The following is a 13,360-nucleotide window of genomic DNA, read 5'->3' on the forward strand; positions in this document are numbered from 1 at the left end:
GTCACTCGCAGAGCAGTCTGGCTACGGACCTGGAAGGCAGATGCGGAGTCCAAGAAGGAATTGGAAGCCTTGCCTTTCATGGGTAATATATTATTTGGAAAACCTTTATCGGATATCCTAGAGTCAGAGGCTGAATCGAAGAAGGTCAGATTTCCGGCTACCTATAACCCTAAGTCCAAGGGTTTAAAATTTCGCTCATTTCACTGGCAAAGCAAAGCGAAAGGTAAAGAGGAGCCTAAATAACCCCAGTTTAAATCCAGGGGTAGGAAGCAGTGGGCTAGCAAAAAGCCAGCTTCCAAACCTGAACAGAAACCCTCAGCCTGAAGAGACGGGCCTCCGCCTGGAGGATTCCAGGGTTGGGGGCCGACTCCTGCAATGTGCACACACATGGTAACAGTCAACAACAGATGCCTGGGTGCAGAAGGTAGTATTCAGGGGTATGGGTTCTCATTCAGGAGGCAGCCTCCTCAAAGATTTTTTTGCACCAGCCCGTCAGACAGACAGACCATTTAAACAAGGGGAGACCCTTTTGGATAAAAGAGTGGCAAGTCCTGACGACAGATGCCAGCCTGCAAGGCTGGGGGGCAGTACTCGGAAGCCTATGGTTCCAGGGAAAATGGACCGCAAGGAAAAGTCGCCTGCCGATAAATCTGTTAGAAATAAGAGCCATTTACTTGGCCCTAGTTCAGGCAAAGGACAATCTACAAGGAAGACCAGTCCAGATCCGCTCAGACAATGCGACGGCAGTAGCATACCTCAATCATCAAGGAGGAACTCACAGCAAGAGTCTGATGGAGGAAGTAACTCCCATTCTAAAATGGGCGGAACTCCATCTCCCAGCATTGTCAGCAGTATTTGTCCCGGGTGTACTAAATTGGGAAGCGGATTTTCTCAGTCGGCACACCATTCAGGAAACCGAATGGGCACTACACCCAGAAGTGTTTCAGACACTGGTGAACAGATGGGGTCTACCGAAGATAGACCTTATGGCGTCTCGTCTAAACAACAAAGTTCCGAGGTACGGATCAAGAACAAGGGACCCAGGAGCGATCCTGGTAGACGCACTGTCAGTAGAATGGAGGTTTCGGCTGGCATATCTGTTCCCTCCAATATCTCTGTTACCCAGAGTAGTGAGAAAGATAAAACAGGCAAAAGGAGCAATCATTTTAATAGCTCCAGCTTGGCCAAGAAGGCATTGGTACACAGATCTGTTGAGAATGTCCGTGGAAGCACCGATACTGCTCCCTCAACGTCCAGATCTGTTAATGCAGGGTCCTTGTTGTCACAGTCATCTGGATCGCCTGTCTTTGACGGCGTGGCTGTTGAAACCTCTATCTTAGAGGCTAAAGGATTTTCAAAGCAAGTAATCCAAACCATGCTTAGAGCAAGAAAGCCTTCTTCGGCCCGTGTATAGCATAGAATATGGCAAGCCTATATTCATTGGTGTTCTGGAAAAAATTACAATCCGAGATCTTTTAAAGTAGCTAGAATTTTGGATTTCCTGCAGGCAGGATTGGATAAAGGGTTGAAGGTTGCTTCCTTGAGGGTGCAAGTCTCAGCGTTGACTGTATGGTTTCAGCAGAAGATTGCTGACCTACAGGATGTACGTACATTTTTCCAAGGAGTAGTACATATTCAACCTCCAATTGTTCCTCCTGCAGCTCCCTGGGATTTGAATTTAGTTCTTAAATTTCTCCAGGGTCCTTTGTTTGAACCACTTGAGAGAGCGGATCTTAAGTGGTTAACGGTTAAAGTTCTTTTTTTACTGGCAATGGCGTCAGCCAGAAGAGTATCAGATTTAGGAGCATTGTCATGTAAGTCTCCTTTCCCAAGTTTTTTTCCAGACAGAGCAGTTCTCAGAACGAGATCTAGTTATCTTCCAAAGGTGGTGTCAAAGTTTCACCTGAATGAAGAGATTGTAGTCCCAGCTTTTCAGGTATCGGGACTATCTGCGGGAGAAGCGTCACTGGACGTGGTCCGGGCTTTAAAAATCTACATAGATCGTACTAGTGCCATCAGGAAAACAGATTCCCTCTTCATCCTCTACGGATTTCATAGGAGAGGTTGGCCTGCTAGTAAACAGACGTTGGCGAGATGGCTCCGAATGGTAATATCTGAAGCTTATTCTCATGCAGATCTCCCTATTCCGGCTAATGTCTCTGCACACTCTACACGTAAGGTAGGTCCTTCTTGGGCAGCACAACAGGGTGCATCAGCAGAATAGATATGTAGGGCAGCCACATGGTCTTCCATAAACACATTCATCAGACATTATGCCTTGGATACTTTTGCCTCTCATGACGCAGACTTCGGGCGAAAGGTCCTCCTGTGCAATCAGGAGCGTCCCCACCACTAAAATGGCTTTGGGAATCCCAATGTTATCCTGTGGATAATCCTGTGGACCCAGCCAGAGAAATAAACGTTATGGTAAGAACTTACCGTTGATAACGTGATTTCTCTTATGTCCACAGGTATCCACAGGGATCCCACCCTGACGCATCTGATTTGAGGATCTAGACAAACACTAAAAACCTCTTCCTTCTTGTATGTGTGTTCTTATCGCCTATACAGGTCTCTACCTAATGTTCCTGTCTAAGATCGCTGTGGAAAGAACTGATCTGACTGAGTCAGTGGGCGGGACTATATAGTGGAGGCCCCAAAGCATCCTGGGAGGCCAGAAAGCTTGTGACCGTGTTGGTGCCATTTTCGCTGTCGCTCGACAATATCCCAATGTTATCCTGTGGATAATCCTGTGGACATAAGAGAAATCACGTTATCAACGGTAAGTTCTTACCATAACGTTTATATCACCCATCCCCCTCATCCTGTTCCACTTTCAGACGAATCCTCAATTTGTATTATGTCCTCCTCATCAGATTCATCGTCATCTTTACTTGTACTGCTCTCCATATGTGCAGATGATTCAGAAATGGCAGAAGGAGGTGAAAGAGGCTTCTCTATGAGGACAGTGTGAGAAATGTCAGACTCCTCAAGAATCTAATGGTTCTGATTCTGAATGCAGTTTGTCTTACTGCCTCTGCAGCTAACTTTCCTTTTGATTTATTTTCTTTACCACCGTAAAATGAAATGATTTTACATGTCCCTGACTTAAGCCCTCTATGTCCCTGGCATCTGCCTTAGTAGATGATGCTGACGGACTAGTATCATCAAGACTGGTGGCAGCACCTGCACCACTAGTAGTATGTGCTTCCTGCTCTCCTTTCAATTGTTGTCCTCCATATCTCTCCAAAAACATGAATGTAGTGAGGTACAGCACACACCACAATTTCGACAAAAAATGTACCACCTTCAGTGTCCAAGTGTGAGTCAGAAATAGTAATCAAACACTGTGGTTTAATTTCACCAACAGTGTCGCACAATACGTGTATGAGTAAGAAATAGTAATCAAACACTGCGGTTGAGCTTCACCAACAGTGTCACACAATATGTGTATGAGCAGGAAATAAAATATATTACTGTAGTACCACCTTCACCCACAGCATCACACAATACGTGTATGAGTACAAAATAGTGATTGAACACTGTGGTTGACCTTCACCAACAGTGTTGCACAGTACATGTATGAGTAGGAAATAAAATACACTGCTCAAAAAAATAAAGGGAACACTAAAATTACACATCCTAGATCTGAATGAATGAAATATCCTTATTAAATACTTTGTTCTTTACATAGTTGAATGTGCTGACAACAAAATCCCATAAAAATTATCAATGGAAATCAAATTTATTAACCCATAGAGGTCTGGATTTGGAGTCACACTCAAAATTAAAGTGGAAAAACACACTACAGGCTGATCCAACTTTGATGTAATGTCCTTAAAACAAGTTAAAATGAGGCTCAGTAGTGTGTGTGGCCTCCACGTGCCTGTATGACCTCCCTACAATGCCTGGGCATGCTCCTGATGAGGTGTCGGATGGTCTCCTGAGGGATCTCCTCCCAGACCTGGACTAAAGCATCCGCCAACTCCTGGACAGTCTGTGGTGCAACGTGGCATTGGTGGATGGAGCGAGACATGATGTCCCGGATGTGCTCAATTGGATTCAGGTCTGGGGAACGGGTGGGCCAGTCCATAGCATCAATGCCTTCGTCTTGCAGGAACTGCTGACACACTCCAGCCACATGAGGTCTAGCATTGTCTTGCATTAGGAGGAACCTAGTCAACTGGCCAACCGCACCAGTATATGGTCTCACAAGGGGTCTGAGGATCTCATCTCGGTACCTAATGGCAGTCAGGCTACCTCTGACGAGCACATGTAGGGCTGTGCGGCCCCCCAAAGAAATGCCACCCCACACCATTACTGACCCACTGCCAAACCGGTCATGCTGGAGGATGTTGCAGGCAGCAGAACGTTCTCCTTGGCGTCTCCAGACTCTGTCACGTCTGTCACATGTGCTCAGTGAAAACCTGCTTTCATCTGTGAAGAGCACAGGGCACCAGTGGCGAATTTGCCAATCTTGGTGTTCTCTGGCAAATGCCAAATGTCCTGCACAGTGTTGGGCTGTAAGCACAACCCCCACCTGTGGATGTCGGGCCCTCATACCACCCTCATGGAGTCTGTTTCTGATTGTTTGAGTAGACACATGTACATTTGTGGCTTGCTGGAGGTCATTTTGCAGGGCTCTGGCAGTGCTCCTCCTGTTCCTCCTTGCACAAAGGTGGAGGTAGCGGTCCTGCTGCTACGGCCTCCTCCATGTCTCCTGATGTACTGGCCTGTCTCCTGGTAGCGCCTCCATGCTCTGGACACTACGCTGACAGAGGAGATTAGCTTAGCCACTGTTTAAATTGTAATGCCAGTCTAGTTATAGTGTTTTCCGTGTCTATACTCCTAATAGAAGCTGCAGCCCCTGCGGGTGCTATTGCTAGCATACACCGCTGTAGACGCCACGCGGGTTGTCTCACATACGAGAGCCGCGGTCAGCGGCTTCCCGCTGATACACGCGGCGTGAGGGAGCGGAGATTAATGCCGCTACAGGGTTACAGTGTGTTGAATGATACAGGGGGCTGTCTTACCTACGAGAGCCGCGGTCAGCGGCTTCCTGCTGATACACGCGGCGGTAGGGAGCGGAGATCAATGATGATCCAGGGTTACAAGGTTACAGTGTGTTAAATCATATAAGGGGCCCCAACATATGATTATATAATATACGAACGGCACTGTATTGAGGGGACAGATAAAGGCTCAAACTGTGTTATGTGAACTTCATTTAGGCAATATCACAATTGAAACACACTGTCACCACACACATTGTATAAAAATATATGTGTGAAACATTATATTGAATATATAACTGTCCCATTAATAAATAAAAGCAGGATGATGAATGTGCCCCAGAAACCTTGTAATATATTATGTGTGTGTGGTGGTGACATAAATTATAAATATAGTGGATTGCCATGCAGAATACAGCACTCACGACACCAATGAAATACACAAACAGTATATAGAGGGAAGGTGAATGAGGCTCTAACATATACAATTCATCATATAGTCATCCATTTAAGGACAGCAGCATAGGGACACGGTTCCCGGAAGCAGCAATCTATTTCAAATAATTCTAGCTACGAATAAATATTAGTAGACACTTGGGTAAATAATAATAATCCACCACCAAAGTGCTTGTAATAAAAGTGTATTATAAGTCAATGATGTGCACACTGCAGACACAAAAGCAAACTTTAACAGTGGTGGTATAACAAAACTACACTCAGGAGTTATATACTCCTGGATACAAATGTATCATTACTAGACACCTGGCAACTAGCATTGCAACAAAATATAGAAACATTGTTTAAAAATACTGGAGACAGTGAAGAAATATACAATTACAGTGGCTAAGCTTTTTATTTCACTTTATTTAGTTTTTCACATTTATTTTCACATGCACCATATTTCGCTTCTGTTTTAATGATCTCAATAAAAGTTATATTTTAAAATTTGTGGTCATCTATCATAATGATATTTCACTTTAAGAAAATTATTGGTCATTTATCGTAAGGGTATTTGACTATTAGTAAAGATATAAGTCCGTGTGTGCCCATAACGGGGAATACTTTTTTCTGCCTTGTACTGTACGTATACGCTATTCCCAGGAGCACCTCCCTATATACTATATTTAAAGTATCTATACATATATATTATTGAAATAAAGGGGAAAGGACACATATCTAGATATAATTGAATCTAAATGTAATTAGAGGATGTCAGTGCGACCTATTTATTCAGTCCACTACGCTGACTGACACAGCAAACCTTCTTGCCACAGCTCGCATTGATGTGCCATCCTGGATGAACTGCACTACCTGAGCCACTTGTGTGGGTTGTAGACTCCGTCTCATGCTACCACTAGAGTGAAAGCACCGCCAGCTTTCAAAAGTGACCAAAACATCAGCCAGAAAGCATAGGAGCTGAGAAGTGGTCTGTGGTCACCACCTGCAGAACAACTCCTTTATTGGGGGTGTCTTGCTAATTGCCTATAATTTCCACCTGTTGTCTATTCCATTTGCACAACAGCATGTGAAATTGATTGTCAATCAGTGTTGCTTCCTAAGTGGACAGTTTGATTTCACAGAAGTGTGATTGACTTGGAGTTACATTGTGTTGTTTAAGTGTTCCCTTTATTTTTTTGAGCAGTGTATATTACTGTGGTACCAACTTCACAACAGCATCACACAATACGTGTGTGCATCAGAAATAGTGATCGAACACTTCGGTTGACATTCACCAACAGTGTTGCACAATACGTGTATGAGTAGGAAATAATATACTGCTGTCTGAGCGGCAGTGTCACAGTACTTATGAACATAAAATAAAAATTATATTTTAGGCTTTTGGTTTTTATCTTTTATTATTTTAATTTTACACTGGTGAGGAGCCCCTGGACATGCACAGATCACCCGTTTTTCAGATACAGCAGACAGAGCACCCCTTTCAGATACAACAGACCACCACGCTTGGACTGATACAGCAGAGCACCCCTTTAAGATACAGCAAACAGTGCACCTCTTTTTCAGACAGCAGACAGAGCAGCCTTTTTGCAGATACAGCAGACAGAACACCCCCTTTTCAGATACAGCAGACAGGGCACCCCTTTCAGATACAGCTGACCAAGCACCCCATCTGGACTGATACAGCGGAACACCCCACCTGGACTGATACAGCAGAGCACCCCTTTAAGATACAGCAGACAGTTCACCTCTTTTTCAGATACAGCAGACAGAGCACCCTTTTTTTAGATACAGCAGACAGAGCACCCCTTTCAGATACAGCAGAGAGAGCACCTCTTTTGGATACAGCTAACACAGCACCCCGCCTGGACTGATACAGCAGAGCACCACTTTCAGATACAGCAGACAGAGCACCCTTTTTTTTAGATACAGCAGAGAGAGCACCCATTTCAGATACAGCTGACAGAGCACCCCTTTCAGATACAGCTGACAGAGCACCCCTTTTTCAGATACAGCAGACAGAACACCCTTTTCAGATACAGCTGACAGAGTACCCTGTCTTGACTGATACAGCAGAGCACCCCATCTGGACTGATACAGCAGAGAACCCCTTTAAGATACAGCAGACAGAGCACCCCTTTTTCAGATACAGCAGATAGAGCCCCTGCCCCACGTCAGACAACACAGTACTGAGATGGACACGTCCGTCCAATACTCTCTCCACAGCCGGAGTGAAGATGGCTCCGATCACTTGGGACTTTTATAGAATCCAAAACCCACGAGAATCCAACAGTGGGATGATGATGTTTGGCTCAATTTGGTTTGCAAAGTAAGGGTGGGTCTGGTTCTCGGAGACCCGGACCCGCTCATCTCTTGTGATAAGATTCAGAAAACCCTGAGGAGAGTCTAGGGATGTCCACGTTAGCTATGTGTGAGTCTGACATTTCTCATGCTTTCATTGTAGAGAAGCCTCTTTCACCTCCTTTCACTATTTCTGCACCTTTTGTACATAAGGGGAGCAGTACAAGTAAAGATGGTGATGAGGATAGAAATTAAGGATGCTCGTGTGGAAGTGGAACAGGATGAGGGGGATATGTGTGTACTACTACTATCTGACACTGAGGATAAGGATGTTGATGATGTTGTTTGTGTAAGTCAGCCACCAGTGGCTACAGTTCTTGCCTGTGGTAAAAATAAATTTATTGTGATGTCTGGGCATAAGACCCAAAAAGTTACCTCTTCAGTGTGGAATAATTTTTACCCAAGTCCAGGCAATGTTTGTAAAGGCATCTGCTCCATTTGTGAGGCAAAAGTTAGTAGTAATAGTAGGGATATTAACCATCTAGGCACCTCTTCCATGTTATGTCATTTGCAGCGAGTTCATAATTTAACACCCCCATCATCAATCTCTTCATTAGTGATTGGAGGGAGTCCTCTAAAAAAAAATGGTTTGTGGGGGCCCAAACAAAACAAGCACTTCAGCCACAAAAGTGGCAATCCCTGTCACTGAAGTGCTTGGTTTGTTAAACGGTGCATGTCCTTTTTAATATAAAACATAAAAGTGGGTGGGAGAGCCCATGGACAATTCCATCTTACACCACTTTTCCTAATGGGCTGTGTTTTTGGAGGACACTGGGGATGGTCTTTGCATTAATAATTTGCAACACATTTTTAAACAGATATGCTGTACATGCCATGTGTCTGTGCTGCTGCTTTGTTGCTTATTTTAGCCAGCCAGCCTTTTCCAATATTGGTGAAGAATACTACGAGCTGTGAGGAGGTCATATTGACTGGAAATAACTGAAAATTTATGTTATGGAGGCTAATAATACTGTAGGGAAAAAAGGCCCATATTATGGGGTCTATTCATAAAGCAGTGAAAAGAGTGGAGAAGTGAGCCAGTGGAGGAGTTTCCCATGGCAACCAATCAGATTTTAAGTAACATTAAAAAAATTAAGATTAATAAATCACCTGGTCCCGATAGAATTCACCTAGGGGTTCTCATGGAGCTACACTCCGAATTAGCAAGACCACTATATTTGATTTTCATTAACTCATTTACATCAGACATGGTTCCCAAATACTGGCATATAGCAGAAGTAGTGCCAATATTTAAAAAGGGAATTAAATGTAAATCGGGTAATTATAGACCAGTAAGTCTTACATCTATAGTGGGGAAAGTATTGGAAGGTATTCTAAGAGATAGTATTCAGAATTTATTAATAGGAACCAACATGGATTTGTGAAAGATAGATCATGTCAAACTAACTTAATAGGCTTTTATGAAACAGTTAGTGCAAACCTAGATCAGGGTAAAGAGGTGGATGTAATCTTTTTAGACTTTGCTAAATCTTTCAATACAGTACCTCACATGAGACTTATCTATAAGTTAAGAGAACTTGGGTTAGGGAGCACATTATGCACTTGGGTGAGTAATTGGTTGGATAAAAGGGAGCAGCAAGTGGTGGTAAATGGAACTTTCTCGAAATGGACTGAGGTACTCAGTGGTGTGCCACAGGGGTCTGTACTTGGTCCACTATTGTTCAACATTTTCATAAATGTTCTAGAAGTAGATCTAGAAAGCACAGTGTTAATTTTTGCAGACAATACCAAACTGTGTAAGGTTATAAATTCAGTGCAGGATGCTGAGTCTCTTCAAAATGACTTATTTAAACTGGAAGCAGTAGCGGATCTTGCCACGGGCAAGCAGGACTTTTGCCCGGGGCGACGCCTTCCGGAGGGCACCGGCGCCATCCGGAGGGCGCCACACCATGGCAAGATCCTCTACTGCTGTGCCCCCCGCTGGCCGCTGTGTCCCCCGGCTGTGTCTCCCTGTGAAGGGAACTAGACGCTCCCTTCGTGGAGAGGACCTTTGCTGTGCAGTGCGCGATGATGTCATCGCGCACCGCTCAGCATTTCAGCGGCGCTACTCTACTGTACAGGGGGCATAACTGGCCACGCCCCCTTGTATGAAGCCACACCCCTATTTCCTGCCCGGGGCGCAAGAAGGGCAAGAACCGGCCCTGACTGGAAGCATGGGCTTCAAAATGGAGAATGAGGTTCAACATAGACAAATGTAAGGTAATGCACTTCGGTAGCAAGAACAAAACACTACCTACATACTAAATGGAGAGAAACTAGGGGATTCTGCACTGGAAAAAGATTTAGGTGTTCACATACTGTAGATAACAAACTTAACAGTAGTACCCAAAGTAGAAATGCAGCAAAAAAGCTATTAGCATGCATTAACCGGGGGAATTGATGCAAGGGATGAGGGACTCCCATTATATAAATCACTGGTGAGGCCACGTCTCGATTACTGTGCACATGATTATTGTGCACGATTATGGGCACCCTACTACAAAAAGGATATCCTGGAACTAGAAAAGGATCTGAGACGGGCGACCAAACTAATTAATGGGATGGAGACGCTAGAAAACTTTTTCTTTTATAATTATATTTCAGGCTTTTGCTTTTTATCTTTTATTATTTTAATTTTACATTGGTGAGGAGCCCCTGGATGGATGCACAGATCACCCATTTTTCAGATACAGCAGACAGAGCACCCCTTTCAGATACAGCAGATAGAACAGCCCTTTTTCAGATACAGCAGACAGAGCACCCCTTTCAGATACAGCAGACAGAGCACCCCTTTCAGATACAGCAGACAGAGCAAAGACTGCAGCAGAAGAATCCACAGTGTCACCTCTCCTGAACACTTGATGTATGAAGAGCAGGGTCACTATCTCCAGAACCAACATACAGTACCTGAGTTCTGATGGTAATATTATAATGTATTTTCTTTATGTATTTATTACATGCTATACTAATTGACTGAATCTCTGGTACACTGGACCTGATTCAGAAGTGGATGCAGATGGCGTTCACTGTCACAATTTTATTTGGATTAGCAGATGCTGTAACATGCAAATGCTATTTTATGCCTTCCCCTTGTGTGCCAGCATGCAACAGAGAGCACAAGCTTTCAGTGTCCGTGGACAGTGCAGCTGCATCAGTGGTTCAGATTCAGAACACTCCACCATTGGTGTACCTTTGTGATGGCTTTTGGTCTGTTCAGTGTTTTTTTCTCAAATTCCATAAAACATGGCCTCTGTGGTGTGGGTCTGCGTTTTGGAATGCAGCCGTATTCACTGACACATCCGTGACACTCCAGTAGCACGGATATGAAAGGTTTTTTTTTGTGAACAATTCAAGCTACCTCTCAAGAATGCACATGTTTTTTTGCTGCCGGCTCTACTTCAAGCAACTCGACACAACAGAAATCTCCGAATACATTCAGTGGTACACATATGCTGTAGGGTTTGTGGAGTTTTTTGCACATGATGAGTAGCTAAAAAAAAAAGTTATCATGTCAACATTGTTATAATACTGACAGTCAGAATGTCAACATTAGGGTTAGGTTGCAGATGGAATGCTTGGGGTTAGGTTGAGAGGGGGGTTAGGGTTAGGTATTAGAGGGAGGGTCAGGGATTATGGTTAGGCATAGGGATGAAATATTCAATTGAATGCCAGAGGATTGGTGGTCTGACCTGGAAGTCAAAGTCACATGACTGCCGGGAAGAGGAAGCTGCTGGAGCCACTGCAGCCCTCAGGAGCAGGTAAATCACTGCTGTGTCACTAGGGAGTAAGGGTTCTAGTTACTAATGCTGCTTTCACATCGCAAAACCTGCTTTTGAAATGGTATTTGAAACGGTTCTTAAAACGGGTCTGAGCAGTTAAACTTCTTTCACATCTCATGTTGTAACCAGTAAATTACCATTTCATTCCCGTTTTGGTACCTTTCACACTGAACCCGTTTCACCCATAGAAAACAGTGGTTGTCATTATAAATGGACTTTTCTGGCCCACACATTATTATTAATCACTAATTAATTCATTATTAATAATTTGGATAGTCGTACGATGGAACCCAGCAGCTTGAAGCATATCTATTTTTATTAGATGGGATTAGGTACTTGGTTTGTCTTTTTTGGAGGCACAAGTATTATTTATATATTTTTTTAAATTATTATTTTTTTTTTAAGATGGAATGGTTAAAAACACGGAAAAAAATGGCGTGGGGTCCCCCCTCCAAAGCATAACCAGCCTCGGGCTCTTCGAGCTGGTCCTGGTTCTAAAAATGCGGGGAAAAAATTGACAGGGGATCCCCCGTATTTTTAAAACCAGCACCGGGCTCTGCGCCTGGTGCAAAAAATACGGGGGACAAAACGAGTAGGGGTCCCCCGTATTTTTCACACCAGCATCGGGCTCCACTAGCTGGACAGATAATGCCACAGCCGGGGGTCACTTTTATGCCGTGCCCTGCGGCCGTGGCATTAAATATCCAACTAGTCACCCCTGGCCGGGGTACCCTGGGGGAGTGGGGACCCCTTCAATCAAGGGGTCCCCCCCCCCAGCCACCCAAGGGCCAGGGGTGAAGCCCGAGGCTGTCCCCCCCCATCCAATGGGCTGCGGATGGGGGGGCTGATAGCCTTTGTTGTAAATGAAAAGATATTGTTTTTTCCAGTAGTACTACAAGTCCCAGCAAGCCTCCCCCGCAAGCTGGTACTTGGAGAACCACAAGTACCAGCATGCGGGAGAAAAACTGGCCCGCTGGTACCTGTAGTTCTAATGGAAAAAAAATACCCAAATAAAAACAGGACACAGACACCGTCGACAGTAAAACTTTATTACACACTGCCGACACACACATACTTACCTATGTTCACACGCCGACATCGGTCCTCTTCTCCATGTAGAATCCAGGGGTACCTGAAAATAAAAGTTCAATATACTCACCTCAGCCATGGTCCAGAGATAAATCCACGGACTTGGCAAAAAAAGAAAACGAACACCCGGACCTGCGGACCGAAAGGGGTCCCATGCTAACATATGAGACCCCTCTCCCCGAATGCCGGGACATCACGTGACTCCTGTCACTGAAGTCCCTTCAGCCAATCAGGAAGCGCTACTTCCGTGGCGCTCACCTGATTGGCTGTGCACTGTCTGAGCTGTCAGACAGCGCATCGCAAAGCCGCTCCATTACTTTCAATGGTGGGAAGTTTGCGGCTAGCGGTGGGGTCACCCGCCGGTCAGCCGCTGACCGGCGGGTGACCCCACCGCTAGCCGCAAACTTCCCACCATTGAAAGTAATGGAGCGGCTTTGCGATGCGCTGTCTGACAGCTCAGACAGTGCACAGCCAATCAGGTGAGCGCCACGGAAGTAGCGCTTCCTGATTGGCTGAAGGGACTTCAGTGACAGGAGTCACGTGATGTCCCGGCATTCGGGGAGAGGGGTCTCATATGTTAGCATGGGACCCCTTTCGGTCCGCAGGTCCGGGTGTTCGTTTTCTTTTTTTGCCAAGTCCGTGGATTTATCTCTGGACCATGGC

Source organism: Pseudophryne corroboree, chromosome 4 (genome assembly GCF_028390025.1).
Source record: "Pseudophryne corroboree isolate aPseCor3 chromosome 4, aPseCor3.hap2, whole genome shotgun sequence".
NCBI lineage: Eukaryota > Metazoa > Chordata > Amphibia > Anura > Myobatrachidae > Pseudophryne > Pseudophryne corroboree.